General features: G+C 39.9%; 1 protein-coding gene across 2 annotated transcripts in view; it reads left to right on the top strand.

The window, feature by feature from the left end:
* The first annotated feature begins 2,635 nt into the window (after positions 1 to 2,635).
* Positions 2,636 to 22,786, top strand: part of rerea (arginine-glutamic acid dipeptide (RE) repeats a) — a 108,559-nt gene continuing 88,408 nt past the window's right edge. For both annotated transcript variants that reach the window (XM_084099487.1, XM_084099488.1), the window contains exon 1: positions 2,636 to 3,654. The gene's annotated coding sequence lies outside the window, so the exon portion shown is untranslated. The remainder of the gene's footprint in view (positions 3,655 to 22,786) is intronic.

Below are 22,786 nucleotides of genomic sequence, written 5' to 3' on the forward strand. Positions count from 1 at the left end.
GAAGCATAATAAATCATTCATGTACATCTAATTCTTTTGTTCAAATTCATCAAATCAGTAAGGAGGAATCTTTATTGGTTACAATAAAGGACTTTTATATCTTTCCCTATGTTTAGCATATTATCAAGCTATTAATTCCTAAAGGAATATTCCAGGTTCAATACAAGTTAAGCTCAATTGACATTATTTTCTGTATTTCCCAATACTTAAATGGTTGACTTGATTTTGAGTTTTAGGTTTTATGTTATCATGGCAACACATTTAAATTGTGTATAACTTTACTCCAAAAAGTTGAAGTGATTTTTTTTCCACACTAAAATCATGTTAATACAAATTGTGTAGCGATACTATTGAAACGGTGAGTATTTTAGCGTTTATAGATTGGCCCCATTCATTTCTGTTGTATGTGGCTCACTGCAACCTTTTTTTTTTTTTTTTAAGAAAAGAAAGTACAAGTCAAAATACATTTTTCATGCCACAAACGCTGTAGATTGAGCTTACCTCATTTTGAACCTGTAATATTCCTTGAATTCTTGTCATCTCAAGCTAAAGTCTTCAATAATACAGTGGTGTGAAGGGGTCAGGGTACAGTAGCTGAGGCATTGTGATGGGTATTGAATGCAGAGAAGAACTGAATAGACATAGTCAGCTTCCCAGATACATGCTTAGGCCTGTAGAATGCAGAATGCTTTGCTTGTAACTGCACCGGTTGTCTCCTTTCATTATCGGTTAATGGTGCCCAACTTGACAGGGCCATGTGATAAACAGAGGAGCTGTGAAATCCTGGAGGTGGAGTTCTCGTCTGCCTGATAATGGGATCTCATCTGCTGTTGCGAATGCCTGCGGAACAGCCATCTGAGTGCATGAAATGCAAAGCATTCACAATTTTCGTTCCCTTTTCAGTCTCGTGAAGCGACTCCGAACGGCTTACATTTCTCCCAAACGCCTGGCTTGTTTTCCGCACTGCTCGATATATCTGTCAGAATGCTGAGCACTTTACAGCATGCATTAGTTGAGAATTTATTAGAGCCATCAGAGTGGTTTTGATTATGTTACTGAGTGCATTTTGTGAAATACCAGTCGAATGCGTATGCATATTAGCTTTGCCATGCCGATCATGAATGTCAATCATCCAGATGAAATGTTTGTTTGCACATAACATAACGATGATTTAATATTCCTCGAATGAACAAGATCTATACATTGTTCCGGCATTCCCCGCACGGCTCGCAAACGCGCACCTTCCGTCGTGATTCATTTCTGAGCACTAATTAACTGTGTGCCACCATGTCAAATTCATTGTTGTGTTTTTTTTCTCATGAGCCAGTAGCTAATCTCCCATTGGCTGATAGCAGTGATTGGTATCTCTTTGAAAACTGCATTCTCTAAATATCTTCCCTGTGCACAGAGAGGATCTCGCATAAGCAAGTGACTCAGGTTTCCTGTTGGGCACATTGTAAGTGCTATCAGGGCGGCTCGGGGAGATAAATATGGATGCACTTGAGTAAATGTAATAAATACGCCTGAATGTGAAGCTCAAACGCTTTCCAAGAGGGGAGGAGGTAGCCTGCTGGGGTGTGAGTGAGTGTGTGTGTGTGTAAGTGTGTACGTGTGGGTGCATGGCAGAGCTAAGGATTGAGAAACAGAAGTCACACTGTCTCTGGCTCCCCTGGAGCTGGAAAGCGTTTGCCAGCACTGGGATCACTAGGGACACCTCCTCCTTTTGAAAACCTGACAGGCTACATGGTTTGCAGCACAATAAAGGGCCTGCAGTACACCAAACTCACTTCCTATTGATCTTAGCTGCCTCCGCAAATATAATGTTGGTGGAGAGAAAATTATTCTTACTGTTTTCTGTGTGTGTGTGTTGGTTTATTAGATAGTGAGATATTCTACAACATAAAACATGTCATTAGTATCTGCTATATGAACATGTTTACCATTTCTGAATTAAAAGCCATTTTATTCACTTGTTTTGTGGAGGCCTAAAGTCAGACATGTCTTGTTAGTGTTACTGCTCAGATTTAAGAGATAGAGAGAGGACAAAAAAGAAAAAAGTGGGTGAACAAATATGCAGGAAGTTACTTTTCTGTCCCGTGATAAGAAAACAGTGGACTGCTTTAGAACCACATGACTGTTAGGTCATGTTTATTTATACATTATATTATACATTTATTTATACATATTTATTTTATTTAAACAAGGTTGCTTATTTTTTATATCACATTGACATGATTCTAATTAAAAGGTGAATTTTGTTTTTTTTTTAAATTCTTTAAAAAAAAAAAGTTTGAAACCTTATTCCAATATATATTGTTTGGAAAATGTTTTATTACTTGATCAGACCACTTGACATTTTCAGAATCATTAAATCAATTTTTGTAGAGAGTGGAATACATGGATTTTTGAATGTTTGAAATCTCCAGCATCCTTTTAGCAATTCTGCTATCACAATTGTTAAATTATTTGGATTCTGCATGGAAACAAAATCGGCAACAAAGAATGCACGTTTCTTTTTAAATGCACAATTGTGAATACATGCTGCTTGCACCACGTTGGGCGGAGGGAATCGGAGTAATTAATGCATTATGTGAATATGCAAATGAGAATGAGAGCACCAACGCACAATGTATGTGTAATTTTCACTGGTTGTTTTGTTCTCAGTCCCAATCATTTGGCAGCGAAGCACGGCAATAAAAACGGGGCGTTCATTATTGGACAGTGGACACTGAAAATCAATAGCCGGAATCTGTGGCTTATTTGAACGGTAGGATTGGCGTGTGTTTTCTATGATTATCTATTTATTATTAATAGTGCTACATAAGGTGGAGTCGTCAGCAGGGGCATTAATATTCCTTACAGCAACCGTGTGAATCAGGATTCAACGTCTTGCTTACCGATGCAGTTTCTCTACCGTACCCCCACGGTTTAAGATCAATCACGACTCCCGTCCGATCATATGTCGCCGCTAATCATACGAATCCAGTCCGTGTTTTTGTTTTGCTCGCTTTTTAGAAGTGGTGTGTATGTGTATGTGTGTGTGTATGTGTATGTGTGTGGTGGAGGGGAGGGGGGTAATTCTCCTTCACTAGTGTCTGGATAAAGAAAGACTAGGTCAGCCATGTGGATGCGTCTGTTGAACAGCTGAAGAGGAGGAGGAGGGGGTTCTACAGAAAGAGAGTGAGATAGAAAGAGCGAACGTGCTGTGTGTGCATATGAAAGAAAGCGCGAGGAGAGAGCGAGGGAGCGCGTGAGTGTGAGCGCGCGCGTGTGTGAAAAAGGAAGCGGAGTCTGTAAACGCCGAACTCACTGATTTCCTACCCTCCACAAACTCAAGCTTTTGGAGTTATTACACAGCGAAAAGGAGGAGGGGGGACCGCATACGTTCAGAAAACGAGTCCCCGGGCGGTCCGAATGCGAATAAATTAGTAAAGCGAGGTCGTCTTTTGTTGAGGCATTTGCCCCGTTTCTCCTCTGTATGGACAGCGGCTCTCTCAGGATAAAGTATCTACGTGATAGTGCTCAGCCATCGGCTTCTTGGATTTTGGCCCAGGCCGAGAAGTTCGGCTGGGTCATTTTCAACGAACAGACGTGGAATTGTGTTTGAAGTTGTTTGCAGCAGCCCAATAGGAACTTAGATCATCATACTGGCGGGTGAGTAGTGCCTCGGCGACATTGGCTATGTACAAAAAGAAAGAAGACAGAGGGAGTTTAGAGGTCTTGAGTGGGTGGGAAGGTACATGGGGGGATAGAGATGGAATGTTGGCAATTGCTACAGGCTCAGAAGTTGAAAGCAGCAGCCTGTTTTTTTATTGCATGTTTCACTTTTGCTCTAGCTGTTGAAAGAGACAAGCAGTGTGTAATCTTTTTAGGATGTTTTATGACTTTCTAGTAAGTACTCAAGTTTCAGCCTTCTAACTTGCATCTTCTTCTGTTTGTTTCCATTTTATTAAGTGAGGAACTCAAGCATTAAGTGAATTATTAATGCTCTGGTAGCTGCATAAATGGTGCATTTAAAGTTGGAGGTGCTGAGGAATGAGGATCTTCAATACATAAGCATGCTGTTTATCTCAGTGTTTAGTATTATCAAACACCATCACTACAGTGTGCTTTCTATGACCCCAATCCTGTGCTTTCCTTCACATGTTGGAAGGGACCTTTTGTTTACTGAAAACCCTGGGAGCAGGGGAGGAGAGCTTTGGTAGACCTGCCTGACCAGTTGGAGTCTACTGTGGGACAGCCAAGTCTGCCTAACTTCCCTTTGTTAAACTGAAACTCATGAACCATGGCCTGTCATGGGAACAAATATGGCCGGTTATGGTCCTCCCAAGCTCATAGTGATGTGGTGTTGGTGAAGAGGGGTTGTACACAGTAGTGTCATAGAAGAACAATTTGGGTTCCCCAAAGAACCTTTCAGTGTTCAGAATTTTTTTTTTTTTCTTTGGTGTGATAAACATTTTAATAATCTAAAAACCTTTTCCTATTATGAAGAACGTTTTGAACGATGGAAAGGTTTTTATGGATATTTAATGTTCTTTATGGAGCTACCATAGTAGATGCCAAGGATATTTATTTTTAAGAGTGAAGGTTGAAAAGTCACAGCTTGCCTTATCTGATCTCGTTCTCCATGCTGTGCATGTGGTGGTAGCATCTTATATATCCTTTTGGAGTTTTGGATACTTGAAAGAACATGTGACTATTCAGTTCCTAGGGTTAGCTAGCTTTAAAGGATCCATGGCACTTTTTTTCTCACTTTGCATATGTAAGAGATGTAGCTATTTGTGCTAAGAAGGGCCCACTCTTTTGTGGCCAAAAGTAATCATCCCCCACACTGGGATGTTTTTCCTCCCCAGTTGTGCAGCAACATTGTAATTGGTGTATTTAAAGCTTAGAGGTGGTCAATCACAATGTACAAGTAGTTTTGTAGGTTACCCAAAATTAGAAACCCAACATCAGAGATTAGTGGTCACACCAAAAACACAAAGATTAGGATTAAAAATTGCTAAAAGATGGAATTGACCAGTCTGGAGACACACAGACATCAATAATCTGTAATCATAACATCTATGTACAGAGTATCTGTCCTAATCCTTTGGTTCATAGAAAATGGAGAGCGAGAGAGAGAAGAAAAGCTTTTATAAACCCCCGTTACACATGCCATGGCTTTGAGGGTAGCCTGAGGTGAAAGAAATCAAACATTTAGTGAAGCGTCTCCTGCAGAGGAACTAAAGACTACATCAAGGAACAGAATGTTTTCATTGTCTTTTGTTACATTCAGGGAAACCTGTTTGAGCTAGTTTACTTTAAAATGCACGGATGGCAAGTTTAATATTTGAAAGCAGCCTGTATGTTTGTAGCACTCATCCGCCCTTTTTTAAAGTGTTGAGTTTTGAATACTGCTAATTAAGTGGCATTATGTGATTTCCTCCTTGTGATCTCTAGTGAATGAGTGTGTTTACACGCAGGTTCTTAACTAGGGATGCTCGTAATTAACTGGTTAACCGACAGTAAGAATATTGACAGATTAATAATATTGGTTAAACGGCTTAAAAAGTATTTTTTATTTTTCAAGATATTTTGAAAACTTTTGCTAGATAAAATTTAGTTTTTGAGAGAAAAAAACGGCCCACGCTGAACGGCACAGATTTTACTACAGAGTAGTGCAACTTTTTATATGTTTGGTTGACTATTTTATTTTGATAATGACCAGGCTGCGATGTCAAGGTAGCAATGCTAGAACTGATAGGTTGTGTGTGTGCACGTCTGCACAATCACTTGAATTGTTTCCTTGTAACAGTGGAAACAACTTGGAAACTCTCATTTATGGTCATACAGAAGAGTAAGACATCATTCAAAACTGTAAAGTCACTTTAATTTGTGCACACCCACAATAAAAACAAAATTGTGCTTTTGTAAAATAAAGAAAACCAACAGGATGGCGCTTTGTGGCGTCTCAGTTTCCTTTCAGTGATCTTGTTTTTGGAACGGAACTCGGCAAATAATACTTGTCGCAGTTTATTTTCTTTCATTTTGTCAATCTGTAAATTGTTTAAGTGAAATATTTTGCATATTTATTCCTTTTATAAATATGGTTTTATTCTATTTTTCTCGCTGCTGGTGTGTGATGTGACGATGTGTAAATCCTCATGTTCTTTATGCTGCCATTTGCGCTTGTAAAGCTTTACCCCAGGGAAACAAATAGTTATTTTGAATGGGTCACAGACACTACGGGTTATAGGGAAAAACATCCCTATTCTTAACCCAATTATGTTAAATAAGCTGACACAATGCATGTGGTCATGTAAAAGACTCCTTTATCAGAGTTAGGTCACAAATGTCATAAACTGATTGTCACAGCTAGATTTTTGGCCCTTACTTCGATTTCGCCCGGTTTACACATTACATATTATTCAGGTGCGCGTATGTGATGTAACAAAGTGTGGGGAGGAAGAAATATATCGCAAACTCAGACTCTTTCTGCTTGTACTGCCTATTTATTTAACATCACATCTCGCATAAAAAAATTGAGTACTTGGAATCAGATGCACAAAAGATTAGGTTTTGACGTCACTACTGTAATAGTGTTTTTGGCATTGCTGGGTATTGGTTTGCATTTAAGCTGGGACATCATGTTAATTCAGCTGATTAATTAAGCAGATTTTTTGAAGTTATCAGCATATCGGTGTGTATGTAAATGTGCTGAATGACTGAGTTCTCTTGCTCTTTTTAAATGACCGGTGAATGCTGTATGTTTTCATGTCCGTTATACATCTTAGTGCCGGGCCTTCATTTACAGCGTGTGGGTGTATGATTAACTGTGTCATTCTTCTCCCTTAACAACTGCTTGCCTCTTTGCTTGAGCAGCCGAGAATGACTACTAAATGTTTAATGCCTAAGCGCACAATGACATTTAGCCTGTGTGTTTTCCCTGCAAAAAAAAAGCTAGTTCATCCTTTTGCGTTAAATTGAATTACTCACATCTTCGAGATGCGTTCTGTGTTATCCTCAACCTTAAAAGCATCAAACGGGCGATACTCGGATCAAAGGCGGTGTGGCAGGGCTGACGGAGGGGTTTCTTCATAGAGTGTGTTGTAGCAGATCAGTTGGCGCGCGGTGGCTGCTGAATGTTTGACGGGGCTTGGGTAGGCATGTTATTTAATCTGCTCGCATGATAGAATTGGCTGTTGTTACGTCGCACATTTCCCCCTCCGTCTGCTGAGAGAGGCCTCAAACGGCGCCGCATCCGTAACGCGGGCCGATCTATGCAATGTTATGCTTAATGAATTGGAGAAAGGGCAGAGGTAATTAACATCACGTTATGCATTGCATCGTGGGAAAACCTTCAGCAAAATGCGTGATTGACTGAAAGCTTATTATTAGTCTAAATTTGTTTCTGAAAGAGATTTGAGAATAGCTCAGATTGTTTTGAATGGTTGCCTCGAGCGTTTTCAGGTTGGGCTTTGTCTCGGTGAACTTGTAGGTAGACTCTCCTTTGTTTACAAGAATGTGTTGGCACTTTCCCCTTGATAATAGATACAGTAACCACAGGCGCCTTGCTCATAGCCCTAGTGACAAAGAGACCTGACACTGTCAAACTATAAACAGCCCAAGCAGCTGAGTTGTCTGAATGCTTCCACAGCAGCAAGTACTAAGAGCAGATTGATATCTGTCTGGTAATAGGCTCGTCTTTGTTTGACTCATTCCTCGGGCTTCACGGGTACACGGTATGGTGTTTCAGCGACACTCTCTTTGTCTTATTTGTTGTTCATTCCTCCGTTTATTCGACCCATGCCCAGGCGGTTGATTTGTAGATGATGAATTTAACCTGATAAACTTGGATCGGTCGGTTTGTGCATTAAACATACATCTTGGGCGAGAATTGGCCTTGTTGATGTCAAATAAATGTAAACCTGAGGAGCGCGAGAAGTTAATGGGCATAATTGAAATTGATATTTTTTTAATAAGCCCTAAAGCAGCTGAGCCCTTTGCTCGAGATGTCTCGCACATGTTAAGTGAGAGGGGACATCTGGACCTGTTAATTCAGCACATGGTCATAAAGTGAGGTTGGGGGTCCCATAGGCCCCACTGTTTTCCTGCTCTGTTAGGGATGTCAGATGGAGTCTTTTATGCCTGCACACCCTTACTAGTATTCACTCTGTCCTTGTCCTTGTAGAGAAACACTCTCTGTGGTGATAAACATATTATAAAAATGCAGTCCTCACTCAAGTGCTTTCATGTTGAGTTGAAGCATTTCTCGCTTAGAAAGGATATAAATTTCTTAGACTGCTGGAATGGAGCACAATCTGTCCTGCAACGATTCATAAAGATCCAAATTTTTTGCAATATGCGCGTTATGGAAATTCTTTCATTATTTTACTCATCGTCATGCCATTCCTACTCAGTATTGTTATCTTTCTTACATGAAACACAAAGGGAGGCAGAATGTCCTCAGGCAGTTTGTCCATACAATGAAAATTGATGCATTTTTTAGATGCCAAGCTCAAAAATACAAAAGTATCATAGAATTTAATTTCTGACTTTCAGACTATCGCAATACTTTGATTAATTGTGGTGGACAAGCACTCAAGATCTCTGTTAGTCATGCTACACTGTCAGTAAGGTCCAGTTGAACCACATCTATCTTAAAAACTATAGGCACAGACTGGCACTATTTTTATCTGAAAAGATACATGGGAATGCTGCAAACGTAATAAGCCAAGAAATGTCATCTGTATTCAGAAGTCAGGCATGTTGATTTCTTTAGAAGAACATTTCATTTTAAAGTATTTTTAATTAATAATGGACTAATCAGCCATTTTGAGGCAGATTGCGGAGTACTTTTCAAGTTACATCGGCTGTTCCAGGGCAGGGGATTTGTTTTGGTCATTTTTTTCCAGGTGATGAGTTGTCTTTGTGTGACACAATATGCATATTGTTCTTTATAAGCAAGGCCTGTTGTTGTTGAATAATGATTGCTTTGATGGATCAAACTCTATATCTCTGTGAGATCAAATAAACCTTTAGTCATATCTAACGGCTGGCAGAAGAAAACAGCACTCTAGATTTCAGTCCTTGACTCATCCTGTTAGTGTATAAATAGTTTCATTATCAAGTAGTTGAATGTAGGCTATGTGTCCAGAAACGTTTGCGGCTGTGAAAATAATTACCTCATCTAGAGAAATATGAGTGCATGAGGGAAAAGGTTAAGAATGAAGTTATATGCCTGTAATGAAAGACCGTATGATGACAATCATGTGGCCTTATTTCGTCGACCACGTATAGAGAAAAAAGTCGTATTTCAATGATAGAAAGTTTTTTTTTTTTTTGGACTGTTTTAAAATATATTTAAGTTTAAAATAGTTATTTTAAATCGTAATAATATTTCGCAATATAACTGTATACTATATTTTTAATCAAATAAATGCAGCCTTGGTGAGCATAAGAGACGTCTTTCAGAACCGTTAAGAAATCTTACCAACCCCAAACATTTGAATGATACAGTGCATGTTGTGGGTTGCTTTGGAATAATTTATGAATTTGGAATAAGAGTATTGAAAACCTGTATGTTTTTCGGACATCTATTTGCATGCATATCCTCCAATAAAGTGCAAATGGCAAAATAGGAAACATTATCACGATGATATCCATTTTAAATGTGTTTTTGTCTTGATTAATCCACAGGGTGTTTTAGATGCTGTTGGAATATTGTCTGTCTTTATCACTGTCTTTTAAGTAGGCCAGCCTCAGCACAGGGGTCAATAGCGTGGCCTGTAGGGAATTGTGACTGACTTGTTTGACGTCAAAAGATCGGTTCCCTGAAGCAGCGTAATTAACCTTTTAACAAGAATTTCGTGTGCTTGTTTTCTGTTTATAATGTATTGTTTGCTAACCTTTCCTCTGAAATCTGCCACGATCCATTACATTTTGAAAACAGCTGCAAAGAGGAATGAACGAATTGAATTATTTCCAAAATAGCCTATATTTTCTGCCACAATATTATCATATGAAAGAATCATCAATGGAATTGCTTTGGAACAGAAATGAGTAACTTGGACATGGACGTCCTTCACTTCTCATTACAGTGTTTGCGTTCGCTGAAAGACAAACACGCTAGCTCATGCCTGCAGACCTGTGTTTTAAATTAAGTAGTTGAGATTTTTGTGCTTAGACATCTGAGTGTCTCGTTTTGATCTCCGTTTATGCTTCTAGGAGGTGAACAAAGCAGGTCGCGGGTCTCGCCACCTGCAAACCATTTTCACTTTTAGTCACCCAAGATGAAAAAAAGAAAAGAAACGAGTGACACGTTTCAAACTTTCAAAGGCACCGCGTGACATGCTTGTAGTTTCAGATCTTATTTTGGTGAGTAAACATTTAAAGCAGGTGTATCACAGCTTTACTTATGCATTAAATCTGCTGTTGGCTCTGAATTATACATTAGCCAGTAAATAATGCATCAGCCTCCGCTCCTCAATGATTACTGGCCAAGATACAAATGGCGAGTTTGATGATGATATCCTCGCTGATCGTTTTAGCTAGTTTAGTATCGACTCCTGAGGATATTTTCTGCCGCTATTGTGATTGGATGCAATTTGAGTAACGGACACGTCACTGGGAGTTTTTTTTGATTGTTTGTTTTATTTATCTCCTGCGGTTGAATGCCCCATCAATAGAATGGATGTAGGAATGTATTTTCTAAACATGCATCCTAGTGAGAAATAATGAAGAGTTTGTCACTTCAAGAGGCTTCGCACATAATGATTGTAGGGTGGCATTAACTAGTTTTTCCTTTTAGCTTGACCTCTGTTTTAACCTGTGCGACTGGGCTGGTGTCATAAGAGCTACTGACACCTTTGATTTGATCCACTTCATTTGTCATCTCTTGCTCAGGAATAATTACAGCAGTGGCAGGCTGAGCCCTGGGGAGCGCTCAAGCTTATGACCTTTTTGTTCCCTTAAACATGAGCCAGAGACAAAGGCGCAGAAGAGCTGGAGTTGTGATTAGGAAAATAATGGCTCTGACAAGTTAGAGATTAAATTGTAAACAGGCCGCGAGACATATCAATACTTGCTGAGGTAATTGATTTTGCTACCGCGGTTTCACTGGCCGTAACCGGCTGTTAACGCTGCATTAATGAACGGGGGATTTCAGATCGAGGTTAAAACCTCGCCGTACACTGAGACCTTTGCTGTTTGTTTACCCTTGTTGGAGCAGGCCGCGTATTTGTCGTAGCCTTTCACATCATCTTCGATTACGATAAATCAATGAGACCTGAATGGTAACGTTTGAAAATTACAAGCTTGTTGTGCCGTGTGTCATTGGAGGACAAAAAGGAGCGCGGGGGGGTGGAAACACAAACTGTGGTCATAGAATCAGCTCAGTGCTCCTGTTCTTCATCAGAGTGAAGTGGCTCCATCAGAGCGGGAGGGAAATTATACTCTATTGTGGCAATACACCACAATCCCACTCCATTCGCCATTAAGCAGAGCTTTTGAATATTTACATTCCCACTTGATAGCACTACTTTCTATCAGGGATAGGACAGTGATTGCATCCATTTAGAGACATTTGAAACTCTCTTTTCCTTATCAGATCTCAATTGGTTATGTTTGTGAGAATCATTAAGATAGTGTATTATTCATTCACCATTAGATTCTACTGTATTTACTGTAGTGGAAAAAGTGTGTATGCGTCTCTGCACATCAGAGCCCACAGGGTTATGCAGAATCATGGCTTCCGCAGGGCCACGGTGCTGTTCACCATCGGGCCAGTGTTAGTCATCTGTGTGACACATCATCAGTTAAATACACCGTGACCTCTCCATTCATTTAAAAACTAGATTACACTGTTCTGGCTGCTCTACTACAGTAAACTACAGCCATTCTTCTGTATTAACGTAAAGTAATGCAGTGTTTACCTAATAGTAGTTTTAAAACACAGTGCATTAAGTGCAGTATCTGTAAAGCATACAAAGATGTAAATGATTATATGCTGAGAAATAGGGTGGAGTTGTGAATGATTCATGATTTTTTTTTTTTGTAAAGCTTTAGAAATCGTGTGTGTATGTGTGTTTATAAGTGTGTGTGTAGATATACTCACTCTCTCTCTATCTCTCTCTATCTATATATATGTGTGTGTGTGTGTATATGTATATGTATATGTGTATATATATATATACACACACGCACACACACACATACACATATTTATAGAGAGAGAGAAAGAAAGAGAGAATTTTATGTATTTGCACGTGCAGTTGGCTGTGTGTGAACTAAGGTATTCACTACAGTTCATTAGATCTTTTCTTGTCTTGTGGAGAGCTACTAGCCCATATGTAGAGGCTCTGTTTGGAATTCAGCTTGTCCGATTTGATCTGCCATTCCTCTGGCAGGCCGTTCCCTATTGAGCCTTAAATGTTGTTTTTTTGTCCGTCCAAGAATACCTGTGAAGTACTGTAGGTCGGCCTTAGAAGCTTTTGAAGCATGCAGGGTCTACTAGAGATGCATTCACACCCAACAGCAACCACCCACAAGGCTGAGGCATGAAATCTTTTCATCATTATATGCTGTAAGATGCCAAATTCAACCCGAGCCAAACACTCACACAAGCAGCAGCAACAAGCAGAGGTGCTGCTTAAATTTATGTTTGATTTGCTATGAACAATGATTCCATATTTGGCAAAGCTAAGTATCCTATTTTGTTTCAGCTTGGGTGTTCATTTGTTGTGTCAGGAATACTTCCTCTGGCCCGGCCTCTTTAACTTTCTCTACAAAGGAAGGGGTCTTCCTCAAATCAAGTGATTTCATCCCTTTGGTATTTAAATAAAGATTTCCATCTTGATAAAACCAGCAGAGCGCCTTTTCTTTGGTAATGTGGGCACTGTTTCAGTCCCGTCCTGTGTCAATTAAAGGAGCACTTGTAGATAATCTGTTTGAATAAGCGTCTCTGTTGCATATGGGGGAAATAAAGGGTTAAAGACATGGGAAATGTGTGGGGGTGTGGGGGGTTGAAAAATTTGGATTCCTAAGTGCTTATCACCTCAGTACAATCCGCCACTCCGCAAGGATAAATATTTAATGACGGGGAAGCTGAAATAGAGCCCTAACAGACTGGGGAGAAATGGATCTGCTATTTATACGTTATACAGTTCCATAAACCAAAGGAACGGTTAGATAGCCCAAGGTTATTAGTGTACGTGCTGTTGATTCATTCACGTGTTTGTCTTTCTGAGAATCGCCTTGTATATTCAAAGGGAATTTGGTATTGTGCCTTGGCACTGGCTTGTAAAATGGCTGCAGAGAGTCTTGCGGCTTGAAGCGAAGTGTTGTAAGATTATCCTAATATTTGTCTGATTCCATTAACAATTTATCAATTGACAAAGCTCACAGTCTTGAGTGTTTCTCAATAGCAAATATATATCTTTCCATTCCCATTGGCTAGAATAGTTAATGAGTATAGTTGTTGGCATCTGCTTTTACTGAGCTTAGTTTATGTAGTTTTTTGTTTTGCAACCGAAGCACAGGCCACTAGGGATCTTCTCTGGATACCATTAAATATTCACTTGAAAAAAATAAAACTAGTTATTGCCTGAGTCATGGTATTACACGGAGACTGTGCGGAATGTTCTGGAGAGCGGCAGTGTTTTGACAGTTGTGCATCACTATTTCTATGGGTCATTCAAATGTCATTAGAAGTGGAGTGGCGCAGCCGTTGCCAAGTTGAAAAACGATCCTCCCCACGTTGTTTATACTCGCAATGATTTGGGCCGTTTTAGTGCAATCTAACAGATTCCAAAACGCTTGCCGAATGAACACAATGGATTACATTGTGGACAGAATGTTTCCATTGTAGAGATGCAACTCTCTCAGGCACTTCCGAATGGCTGGATTGGATTACCGAACCCTTTTCATGGTCGGTTTAGATGACTGCTGATCAATGGGGCTCTTAGCTTCAAATCTAATTTGTTTTTGGGCTCACTTGGTAATGCTGATCACAGATTATTCCTATATAAAATTAATCGGGTTACTGATGTATTTTTTCAGACCGCTTGGGTTCTCATAGACATTAATTGCAGGAATTCCACATTCATTATTGAATTTTTGATCTGCTGTTGCTGCAGAGGGTTAGAGATGTACAGCATGCGATGGCTCCATAGAGCCATGTGTTATCTTTGCTGAACAGCTCATTAAGATGCTCCTCTTGGTACCAAAGAGTAAATCTTCATCAAATTGTGTTTTTTTCAGAAGATAACCAGACAAAATGCAAACAAAAATGGCTGTGTAAGGCTTTACTAATAATTAAAAAGTCCTTTTGAATGGGATACATCATTTTTCACTTGATATCGAAAGAGAACTCTTTGATTTAGAGCATGTCTCGTCGTCATACTGTTAGCACAGCTAATGGGATGCAAGGTAGAAGGAACCTATTTAACAGCGTGATGCATGAGGGGGACTGGACATCCACGTAAAGGAGCGGCTGAAAGAAAGATCGGAAAAGGTCAGGCCACATTTCATTTCAGCCGAGCTTTTTATTAGCTCTGCCCAGTATGCAGTTTGGAGGAAAATACAGTTGCTCAGCAGTCAATGGACTACTCATTTAGATTGACACATGTGTATACACTTGGATGAATGTGGCTCTGTGCTGAACATGCTTGCTCTGTTTATGAGCTTACTCGTGCATTTGCAAGCTATTTTAACTTGGACCCGCACAAACCTTCCCCCTGAGGTTTATTCCTTACCGTGCTGTGGAAGGAATTGTAATGCTCACTAAATAGTGCGAAACCTGTGTACGAGTTGCCGAATAATACTGTGATCATTGCGCACTGTTAAAACCTATGAAATGGACTATTTCCAGTACATTTATACTGTCTGATTCAGCTCTCTTGGGAAATGGAGGCTCTGTGCAAAGAAGTGGCAGGAATTCCTGTTCGCTAATTTGGAAAATTGTAAGAGTGTTTTTTACTTCCAGCTGTAATAAAGGTAATTTGGGGCTTTTATTTTCTCAGGCTTGTTAGGGATAGTTCACACAAAAAAACCCTTGACATGCTTTCTTTCTTGGAACTTGGAAGATATTCGGAAATGTATCATTGTTTTTTTTGTTGGTCCAAACAGTCAGTCTCTCTCTCTCTCTCTCTCTCTCTCTCTCTCTCTCTCTCTCTCTCTCTCTCTCTCTCTCTCTCTCTCTCTCTCTCTCTCTCTCTCTCTCTCTCTCTCTCTCTCTCTCTCTCTCTCTCTCTCTCTCTCTCTCTGTGTACTCCTCAAGGGAGTAAATATTTTAGGTCAAAGAGGTTCATCTTATGAAAAAAAAATTGGGAATCCCCCTTTTAAGCTATCCATCAGCTCTTTTACAATAATCACACTATAACCTGGTGCCTCTGTGAAACGTTTTGACTTAAAATGCGCTTGCTCGACTAGAAAAGCCACGTTGCATGAACGGCAGACCCCCGCTCTCCTCTCCCGCCTCCCACCATGCTTTGTTGTAAAACACCGGGGTGTTTTAAGAGTCTGTGTTGTGCGAAGGTACCAAAATGCTGCAAGCGGTAATCTAATATATTACGGCTGTTTTTCCGAAATGATGAAAAATCATCAGGCTTGTGTTTTCTGGAAGCCTCGTAACACTATCAGTTAGGGATAAAGTCTCCATTTCACACATGAATGCGTTACGAGTTAATCTCCCGCCTGCCACTGTACACTGCTTTAAACACAACCCTGAACCCAGAGAGCAGTGGCAGCCTGCTGTTTAGATGCCTCCCTCTGGTAAACACTTGTTTTTTTTTTAACAGCTGCTCTTTTACGTCACTACATGTTTAAAATAAAAAGCAGCAGGTCTGGTGTGTGTATAGGTTGATAAGTGTGCACTCTTCCTGGGAGCTGCGCACCGCACTAAAACGGCAGAATGGTAATAGTTCTAGTCAATGCATGTTTTATGAGCTGTCCAGAGAGGAGAGGGAAGCTCTGATCCTGCTTGTTTCAGCAGCGTTTTCATTACCCTCCAGTCACTTCCCCTCCTGCCTGCCGCTCCAAGGCAAGGAAACAATCTCAAATCATTTTTACAGTGCTGCACATTTGGACTATACTGCATCAGTATTATAGAGAGCAGTGATTTGATATTCCTCCAAACATTTGAGCATCCTGTCTTCTCAAAGATGTCACGGATGACAAAGGTTTGACACCGTAGGATCTCTCAGGCAGACTTTTTTTCATCCGCTTTAAACAACAGTGTTTTGTGTGGCTTGCAATGGAAATAGGACTGGAAAGTTTATATTTATATTTGAGCTGAGTTGCCTTAAATGGAGAGGTGGTGTAACAAAGAGGGTGTTATTCAGACTAGAGCCTCTTAAAGACTGTCAGGCTGTGGGTTTGGAGAGGTGGCTCATCCAGAAACAAAAGCCGCTCCTAATTAGTGGTAATACCGTCCTGTGGTATCTGGGGTGGAGGTGCTTTTGGCAGAGCCGTTACGCGTGTTTTTGAATGCCCGGCTTGTTCGAGAGACCATCTGCCGCCGGTTGCCAGTGTTCAAAAAAAAAAAAAAAAAAAGCGCCACTGCTAGATAACTAAATAATTTAGTCTGAAAATGGTCTGACGCATTGACCTAATGGCATCGCCGCTGCGGCCTCATCATCTTTAACCTTATGTTCTCGAAGATGAGTTTGGAATAACGTTGCAGCGAGAATAAATGAGGTCCTGAACAATAAGCCTGGGCTGAGATTTCTCCTCCAGGCCCTGTGTTTCATGTGATGATTAGTTGGGAGTTGGGAGTTGGGAGTTGGGGAGTGTGACGCAGAGCTGAGCCCACCCCCCACCCCCCCCCCCCCCCCCCCACTCTCTGTGGGTGTCTGTCAGGACCAGTGCTTCCCTGAGACCTCCCTGCTTTCACTGTGAATGAGGCTCAGGCTGAGCTGCCATGAGGCTTTTGATCAACTGACTACATTTAGATATCTTCTTTTTAGGGCTGTCACTAACGATTATTTTGGTAATTGGTCGATTATTTTGACGATGACTCGAGTAATCAGATTGTTTTTGTGTGGTAACAAAAATAGACCTAGGCAAAGACCTAAGCCTTTAAAATGACTTGAAATACATATATAATAAGTAAGGGATAATGCACATCCAGCTGGTTATCGCAGAAAAAAACCCAGACAGGATGATAAGAACCCTGACGCAAAGCGGAGGGGTCTTGCATCACTCTGAAGGGGTTTATTCTGAGATTCTGAGATACCCGGATGACATAAATAATTGTACACAAAATATTGATTTGATTTTGAATATTTTATTAGCTCATCAAACACACAACTTCCATGAAGAAAACCCATTAATAGCAAGCGTATAGCGCTGACTTCAGTTGCCTGGATGAGCCTGTGCTGTCAGTTTTTACTGGTTGTTATCGGGGGATAAAATACCCCTGGATGATGCGATTGACCAATCAGAATCAATTATTCCACAGAGCTGTGTAATAACATAATGCAGTATACAATAGGCGTATCAAAGTATCAAAAGTAAGTAATCAGGTACTCATATGGTTTTGTAGAACAACACCAGGGCGCCAACGGCCAGATGCACGTAACCTACACACATTCATAATTAAAGTACATATATTAAACCCGCAGGGCATATATTTATTTAATTGAATCGCAACCTTAGTTAATTTATATATAAATAGCACTATGCTATAGAATGTTATTTAAATTGTTTTAATATATTGTGCAGCCTTAAAAAACGGTGTAATAATGTGGTGCATTGATTCTCTTCTATGTAATGCAGTACTTCTGGTATTTTGCCAGTTACTCGACACGGGTAAATTGCAATAGAGGATTTTTTTTTTTAAATCGAGTACTTAAATTTAATCGAGGAATCGTGACAGCCCTACATCTTTTAGCTACAAAATTATTAAACAAATCTTGCTTCACACCATGCTAACAGTCTTTCTACATCAGCTATTATGCTGATTGTATTTTGATTGGGGGGGAAAGCCATACAGGCATCGTTGCTGCACAATCTGAATCTTTTGATACAGTGAATGGGCTTTTGTAAACTGCTGCATTCGCATTAGATTCATTGAATTGTGAATCAAAGCATATCAGAGAAGGTGGTGTAGTGCAATGATAATATCTTCTCTATCTAGGATAGATTTAGAAAGTGACGTATGTGTTTATCTGCCATTGATTGAGTATTGATCGCATATGCTCGGGAGAGGCCAAGCCAAGAGCGAGTCGTCTGCAAACGCTGGATCGGCGGTTATTCTAGGTTTACCCACCTTAAATACTACCTCAAAATATGTATTGATCGTTTCATTTGCATACCCTCATTCCCTTTTTATTGAATGTGAAAAGACATTACAGCTTTCTTTATATCAATAATTACCTTATATAATTTGGCCACTGGTAGGATATTTTAAAGGGATAGTTAATGTAAAAAATGTATTCAGACTCTTGTCGTTCCAAATCTTTGTGACTTTCTTCTCTGGAAGATATTTTGAAGAAAAAAAATTGTCCATACAATGAAAGCCAACGGTTTCCAAAACAGCACTGAACCCCATTGACTTTCATTGTATGGACAAAAAAATTCTTCAAAATATATTTTGTGTTCCGCAGAAGGAAGAAAGGCATACCGGTTTGGAACAACATGAATGTGAATAAATGGTGACGTGATTATTATTTTTGTTTTGTTTTTTTTGTGAACTATCCCTTGTCTTGTTCTTGTGTTCGCACTTCTCCAGTGTTGATGCTCCCTTTAGAAATGCTCGTTGGCTACACGACCAGGCTAAAAGCACAGTGATGGACTGTCCAGACATTCCCCCCGCCCTTTCTGCCACACGGACAAACTAGTCTGAAAGCCCTCAGTGTGGTTTGCACTGTTTGTGGCTTACAGTGTGAAATGAAGTTACTCTCAGGCACGATGCTGATAATAGACACAAGTGCTGATGGGGAGCCGGCCCCTACGGGAATTGTGCAGAGGGAATACACACTCGTACACAACCACTTACTCACATACTCAGATTGCTTGGAGCCTAGCCTTCAGCCTCTGGTTTACTGACTCCTCAGGGCTCAGATTAGCCCCTTGATTTCTGTATATAAATCATCAACGTGTGTAGTTACATGCTACAGAGATGCACCAAATTAATTTCCAGCCAGTGTTTTGCATAAGATTCCCTCATGAGATCTTAATCCGACAGTATATTAAAGAAGAGTGGTAGATGTTGATTAGATAACATAAACATTAAAGAGGATTTTATTTTCCTGAAACGTATAAGTGCATATTTGAAAGTGTTATTGCTATCATATCAAATCAGGTCTCTGGGGTTTATTTTATTAGCATATATATTATGTATTAGCCTTATATGCATATTGATATTGCTAACAAGATCTCAGAAGTCACAAAAGTCTGTTTGTTCATGAAGGCTACGTTAAATGTGCTATAGGTGATCTGGGAAATGCTAACTTTAGCCTGCTAGCATCGAAAGCATACGATCCCACCCTCCCTGCAAATCGCCGTGCGATTTCCAAAGCCATGCCTCCTCCAAAACACATGAACGCGCACAGACCAGAAGCGAGATGACCAGAGACAATGTAATTGGATTATATCACGTGTCATTCACCGGTGAGAAAACTTTACAGGACAGTGAAGTGAGTAACAGTACTACAATAACGAACGTAAACGCTTTCTCGCTCTGTCTGCACAGTGTATGTGAACGTGCTGATGACGTATGATGTTTGTGTGAACAGGCTGTGCAGTGGTATGCAAACACACGTTGACTGACAGATAACACGTGTTCACATTTTATGGTCCTACACCTTCCACAGACGATATACATTTGTAAAAATTGTACATAGTGCTTGCTATTGGGATATGAGGTGCCTTTCAACCAGCATAACAAAAAATGTTTCTGTAGAGAATCACTTAATAATCCAACTTTAAAGGAACAGAATGCATAGGAGTTAGGCTGTGTGTAATATGAGTCTTTATAGAGTTATGCTTTGAAGGAAGGCCTTTTCTTTCATTATTTAACTTAATGGAACAGGCTGTGGTAATGCTTAAAGATCCATCAGCCTGTCTACACAATTTAAAACTCAGTAAAAACAGTTCCTGTGTGGAGAGGGCCCTCCACCCTACTACACGTCCATATCAATAAAGTAGACATTTATTGAGGAGCACTGAGTAATTGTTGGGAATAGTCAGTAGTGGCCATTAAGATTTAGAGTATGCTAAATTTTAGTCAGGACAATCTCTTCCAGCAGGAACCGTTTCAGAATAAATGTGTGCCATCAGATAAAGATGACTGTTATTAGCAGGCCGATGGTGTGAGTCAGGAATTTCAGTACGGATTATACATGCTTGTTCTGTGTGATCATGTGAAACTATTAGAATTGAACTGCTGCAAGTCATAATTTCACACAATACAGAGTCAGTGTGATGCTTTCATAAACAATAACTAAAATCTGGTGGAGAGTTATCAAATGGATTTCTGTGTTTTTTGTTGTTGTTTTTTGAGTTCTGCTTCAGATGTCTGTCTAATTTATTTATTTCTTGAGCTTTTTGCTCTGGCAAAATAGATTGAAAACAGCTTTGTTGAAATCAGAGTAGCTCTCTTGGATGAGCTTCGAACGAGACATTTGTCTGATAAATCTCAGTTACTCGTATTGCAGATAATGTTTTGTTTGATATGTTCCAAGGCTAATCTCGCTCGCCGAAAACAATTACATCAAACGTGTATTTCACAACTTCCATCTGGAAAGCTTTTGGTAATTCTCGCCAGTCAAATGTCTGCATTTTGTAATACACTGTTTGAAACCAGTGATCATGGATCTCCAAAGAAATGTCCATACAAGCGTGTCGCTCACTCTCTCACTGCTGTCTGCTCATTGACTTTATGCATCATAAACAGGTTTTGACTAAATTTGCAAATGAATTACGGTTGGACGATGCAATGATTTGTGTGGAATGCATCGAAGCGTCACACTTTTTACGTTCATCCCTAATCCATTCACACAAAACTAGAGCAAATGCTAATGGCTAGTATGGCAGCGCCGCTTAATATGTTTGTTCATACAGCGTTTTGTTTTTTTACAAGCGTGATAACCGCATTTTATAACCTTACTGGCCCCTGCACGTTTTCAAGACTCACAACCGCATTTTTGACAAACCCGTGCTGAATGAATGGAACCGCACTAGACAACTAGTTGTCTCCCACGTCATATAATGTAAGAGCCACACTGAACTGTATAATCAATCATAATGGGTTTAGTTTACTCACGGAGACTGAGAATTTATTTAGGCGCGTGTCTCAAACATACTCTGCACTCTGTAACAAAGCATTAAAAGTCATTTTTGGTTGCTTAAAATAACTGATGGATAAACTCGCAACTAATTTGTTTAATAACGCTGTCAATTGTGATAACATTTCTTGGTGTTATGGACATCGCCACTTAATACTGTCACTAAATATGGTTGTCTTCAGCTGTTCCTTCATACAGATGTATTCAAGCTGATACTTTAATCTGCTGAATGAAGGAAACATTTCAAGACCTTGCTGTCAATCTCAAACAGTGACATTGAATGCAGCCATCATGGTCATTTGTATTACTGATAGATGCCTCTTAATTCTTGCCACTTTGTTTTTACATTGGTATTTTTTTATTTTATTAGAATTTTATGAAAACATGTTTAAATAAAACATGGAAAGATGAATGGCAGTTTACGGTTATTTATTGGTAGGTTAACTAAAGGGTTAATCCACTGATCAGAAAACAATTAATCGATTAATCGATTATCAAAATAATTGTTCGTTACAGCCCTAAAATGAAGCACCTGGCAATACGGGTGTCTTGGGGAAATGGCATTTGTGTTGCCTGACCCTTTATTGGCTTTTGCCTCAAATCACAGAGATGAATGCGTCGGCCTATTGGCGTAATAGGAGAGTGATTTAGGATGAATAAAACATGCAGCATGAAAGAGTAATGTTGAAAAAGGAGTGTGTTTTGTAATAGAGACCTGCTGTGTGCCCATTGTGAGGTGATGTGTTAATAGTGGCAGAGCAACTGTGTGGTTGGAGGGGTGAGAAGGTCTAATTTATCCGCTGCTCTGAAGGAGAAATGTATTTTTATTTAAAACCTCCTGGCTCACACCCCTTGACTTCATTGCAGTAATGGAAATGGTAAAATAGGTGCTGTTGGCTGAGACCCCTGAAGCTTTTTTTTTATACCGGCTTTCACAAATGGCTGATTTTTCTCCCTCCCTGCCTCTCTCCCTCCCTTTTCCATTAAGACAGCTGGTATCTTTCAAAAGGTCCTGCTCTGGTGATTGATGTGTAATGGCTTCAAGCCTCACCTGCCCCACAGCGCGTTATTCATCTGTGGGTAGTGTTGAGGGGAGTACTCGCCATTGCTTAATTGGTCCTGGTCACCATTCAGACGCCACATGAACTGATGCATTGTTGCTGGTCAGTGTTGTAAACCTCACTGCAGCCGCTGCCTATCACTGGTTGCTAATGCTCCTGTTGGTATAAATAACACACTCTTTACACGTGAGAAGGTGTGGATCGCTGAATTTTCTGCAGTAGTAATTTATTAATCATACGGCACAAGGTTGTGCAATGCTTGTCTAATTGAGTCGAGATGCAGGAAGGTTTTTTATTAGGGATGCACCAATACCACTTTTTCCAGAACGAGTCCGATACTGATACTTACCGATACCTGTATTTTCACTGCATTTGTAATTTATAAATATATTCGGTAGAGAAACCAAAAGAACATGAATCATATTAGTTGGCTTAATTTGATTAGCAGCTATACAT

Source organism: Abramis brama (assembly GCF_963993115.1).
Source record: "Abramis brama genome assembly, chromosome: 22".
Taxonomy (NCBI): domain Eukaryota; kingdom Metazoa; phylum Chordata; class Actinopteri; order Cypriniformes; family Leuciscidae; genus Abramis; species Abramis brama.